The following is a 4,829-nucleotide window of genomic DNA, read 5'->3' as shown; positions in this document are numbered from 1 at the left end:
CGCTCTTGGATGGTGGACGCACTACACATTCAGCACTCAAACTTCCCTTAAACTTAAACCTAACAGAAACACTAACTTGCAATATTGGCAAAAATTTTGGTATGGATAAAGGTCTAAAAACGTGTAAAATTATAATTTGGGATGAATGTACAATGGCCCATAAAATCGAAGCGCTTGATAAGACCCTGCGCGATTTTAGAGGAAAAGACAAACTAATGGGAGGTGCTCTTATTCTTCTTGCTGGGCACGGTACAGGAAAGATGGGTGGAGATCGACGTCAGATTGTCGAGTATGGTGCTAAACTATGCACTCGACAATCCGGCGGGTCCTCACCCGGAGTTTGACTCCTCTGAGACCCTCAGGGGCTACAGGGTCATCAGGTGCGCGGACCAGGCCTCCCTGGATTTCCTGACGGGTAGTGTTGCTAAAATCAGCATTGCCTTTGTAGGCCTCCAATTGAGGCTTATACCCGCCAGGGACATTCCAAAGAGACCTCGTGCTCGCATTTGGTTACCCCCACTAGAGGAGCCAGGCGAAAAACTCCTACGGTGTATCAAGCTGCAGAACAAATCTATACCTGGTATAGATGAGTGGCAGCTGATAAAGGAGGAAAAACCAAATAAAGCCAGCAGACCAATACTAGTGGCCATTTGCGAAGAGTCCATTGAGGCTCTGAAGAAGACTGACTACAAAATCAGCTTCGGAATTTGCAAGGCCAGGTTGAAAATATTCCAAGGCGACAAAGCGGCTGACGAAGACGACACGGAAGAGGTCAACGACGCCAGCCAGTTGCTAAAGAATGTGGGAATCGAAGAAACCCGAGATGCCCAATAACATAAGATGCGTACAGATAAACCTGCAGCACTCGAAGAGTGCTACAGCGAATCTGACAACCCTCGTGAACGAGGGGGGCATCGACATCAGCCTAGTACAGGAGCCCTGGGTCAATGAAGATACCATTAAAGGGCTAAACAGCAGCAACCATAACCTGTTTTACACACGGAACAGAGGTAAACCTAGGGCATGCATTCTTATCAATAAAAGTATAAATGCATTTCTTTGTCCTAATTATGTACAGCACAGCAGATATCATAGTGGTAAAGGTGGAACAGAAGGAAAAGCCCTTCTTCTTAGTCTCGGCCTACTTGGCCCATGACGATGATATACCACCGACCCTGCTCACCAGACTAGTAGAGGAGAATAGGAAAGAGGATGTCCTAATAGGGTGTGATGCAAACGCAAGGTACACCGTATGGGGTAGCTCCAGCATAAACACCAGAGGTGAGTCACTCTTGCAGTATATTCTAAATAGTAATCTAAGCATATGCAACAAGGGCGATAAGCCAACTTTTATTTTTCCAAGCTCTGATAGGTTTCCGGGGTGGGAGGAAGTGCTTGACCTCACGCTATCAACAGACAGACAGTCTCGTTGTGGATAACTGGAGGGTAACCGATGAGCCTTTCATGTCGGATCACTCCTGGATACTCTTCAGCATCCGCGGGAGGTACAGTGCTCCTCTCACATACCGAAACCCTAGAAGAACAGCTTGGGAAAAATATACCAGAATAGCAACAAAATGCCTTGAAAAGGGAGGCAATAAGAGTATCAGAAATCCTGAGGAATTAGATTCAGAAGTAGAGAAGTTGGAAAAAATCTTAACCACAACTTTCAATAAATCTACTCCGCTAACAGTTTTGAAAAAGAGAAAGTCATCCCCTTGGTGGAACAGTGAACTCAAGAATTTGAGAACACAACTAAGGAAAGCTTTCAATGAGAGTTTTAGAACCAAAATGTGGCAGCCATATAAAGATATTATGAAAAGATACAAAAAAGCAGTCAGGAAAGCAAAAAACGACTCTTGGCGATCTTTCTGCACATCGATAGAAAGTTGCAGAGAAACCGCTAGGCTGAGCAAAATGCTATCCAAAGATCATATTATCACTGCCTACATTAGGACGGAGGGAAGTGATTGGACCTCCTCGGCAAATGAGTCTCTGGAGGTACTAATCACAACGCACTTCCCCGGGAGTCAGCAAACACCTTCAACGAGGGTTCAACCAGAACCACCGCTGAACGCAGCTGACTATCGAAGCCAAATAGTAGACAAAAGAAAAATCAAATACGCCATAAATAGTTTTGCACCATATAAAGCGGCAGGTCCTGACGGGATTATGCCCATAATGCTGCAAAAACTCGTAGAACCAATGGTTCTAAGGCTAGAAAATATATACAAAGCTAGCATACAACTATCTTACATCCCAAGAAGTTGGAAAAGAAGTAAAGTTGTGTTCCTCCCAAAACCCGGCAAAAGAACACACAAAAATGCCAAGGACTTTAGACCTATAAGCCTTACCTCCTTTATGCTGAAGGTACTAGAAAGGCTAATAGATCTACACGTAAGAACAATAATGGCGGAGAAGTTATCGAAGTCCCAACATGCGTACATGAAGGGCCGATCAACCGAAACCGCCCTTCACGAGGTGATAAGTGTAATTGAAAAATCACTACATCACAAACAATACACCATGGCTGCTTTTCTAGACATAGAGGGCGCCTTCAACAACATAGAAGTAAATGCGATAATTAATTCTCTGGCACATGGTGGCATAGATGACACTGTGTGCAGATGGATACTAGCGATGCTTGAGAATAGGAAGATTATAGCTTCAAACGGCGCTGCAACACAAACAAGCTATGTGAGTAGAGGGACGCCTCAAGGAGGGGTTCTCTCTCCGCTCCTATGGGTTGTAGCGCTGAACGAAATACTCCTCCAACTAAACGGTGGAGGAGTGAAAGCAGTGGCGTATGCAGACGATATAGTGTTGTTGGTATCAGGCATGTTTCCTTCAACAGTCAGCGAGATTATGGAAAGAGCACTTCGTAGGTTAAACCTATGGGCTAAAAACAATGGACCAGGAGTTAACCCGAACAAAACAGAACTGATGCTATTCACAAGCAGAACCAAAATACCTCAGTTTCAACTTCCGGTACTAAACGGTACAATACTCACTCTATCCCCCACAGCCAAATACTTGTGGGTGGAGATTGACACCAAATTGTCCTGGAAAATAAATATAGAAAAAAGAATAAACAAAGCATACATGGCTTACTATACTTGTAAGAGAATCGTCAACAAGAATTGGGGCCTCAAACCAAGTATAGTCATGTGGATGTATACGGCGGTCATAAGACCTATACTTACATATGGAGCTCTGGCATGGTGGCCAGCGCTAAACAAGCAATACAACATTAAAAAATTAAATGGTATACAAAGAGCAGCATGTGCGGTGTTACTGGGGCAATCAGGTCATGTCCGACTGATGCGCTCAATGTGATCCTGCATCAACTACCAATGGACATTTTTATTCACAAAACAGCAGCTATTGCGGCGATAAGAATAAAAGAATTGGGAGGTTGGAATCAGCAAAACTACGGACATAGTGTAATTCTAAACAAGTTCACTATTAACAAATCAGACTACATTCTCCCAAAGCTGGATTTCAATAGACACTTCCAGGTGAGGATACCATCTAGAAGGGAGAAGAGGTTCAATGGTAGAGGAAGATACCACCTCAGTCCATACCGACAGGTCCAAAATGGACTGGTAATAGGCACGGGGGTATTCTCCGCTGATCTAGGCATATCTCTCTCTATACGTCTACCGAACTCGGCTAGCATTTTCCAAGCAGTAGTACTAGGCATAGAAAAAGCCTGCGAAGTTCTATTAGAAAACCACGGGAATATACATAAAGCAACTATATTTACGGACAGCCAGGCGGTCCTCCTGGCATTGTCTTCACCCATGACAAATTCCAGTATAGTTCACAACTGCAAGAGAGCACTAAGCGCAATAAAAGACAAGCTCCAGCTAAACTTGATCTGGGTACCCGGTCACAGGAACATTTTCGGTAACGAAAAAGCAGACGAGTTGGCAAAGGCAGGAGCTTTCCTCAATGAATCCAAGGCGGAGCTAATAACAAGCCCGCTAGGATCGATAAAAGGAGAGATCAATAGACAATTTCAGCAAATTGCAAACAACAGGTGGAAAAACATTACAAAATGCGTCATAACTAAACAATAGGCCATTTGGGGAACATGCGTCCAAAATGGGATTGCCCTACAACGACATCTGCCGTGGCTGCGGAGTAGCAGGGAACAAGGAAACAATCTTCCACTTTCTCTGCGAATGCCCAGCTCTAGCACAGATCCGACACAAAACACTCGGAATCCACCAAGCACCAAACCTTGAATGGATTTCCACCAAAAGCATATCGGACATAAGTAGTTTCATCGAAACCTCAAAATGGTTTGAGAGAGAAGGTGAAACGTAATAGCAGATACAGGAGGTTCTACGAATAGTGTATCAAAATGGCACATCAAGTGCTAATTGAGCCCGATAGGGCTGCACTCCTACCTACCTACCTACCCGCCGGGGGAAGCAGAGGAAGAGGAAGACCTCCACTCCGTTGGAAAGACCAAGTGGAGAAGGACCTGGTTAACTCGGCTATAATCGCGTAAGCGGTGTCTACGCCAATTAAGAAGAAGAAGAAGTTGCCGCTGACTTATAGTTTTAAAGATATTTGCACTTAAAGTTAAAAAATTTACAACTTTTAAATTGATAATTTGTATATTGTGAATAACTTTTTCATTTATATTATGCATTTTTCACTTAGTAACACTTCACTATAACGTTTCTGTATATTAATTTTATAATATTTATTGATACATTCACCGTCGAACTGTCATCGTAACCGGTTGCTTTTCGCTCTGTGCTTATTGAGTTTGTTAAAACGGTATAACGGTTTTGTTCTGCGTTTATATTACGCTC

Source organism: Bactrocera neohumeralis, unplaced genomic scaffold (genome assembly GCF_024586455.1).
Source record: "Bactrocera neohumeralis isolate Rockhampton unplaced genomic scaffold, APGP_CSIRO_Bneo_wtdbg2-racon-allhic-juicebox.fasta_v2 cluster11, whole genome shotgun sequence".
Lineage (NCBI taxonomy): Eukaryota > Metazoa > Arthropoda > Insecta > Diptera > Tephritidae > Bactrocera > Bactrocera neohumeralis.
This window is presented reverse-complemented; position numbering follows the sequence as displayed.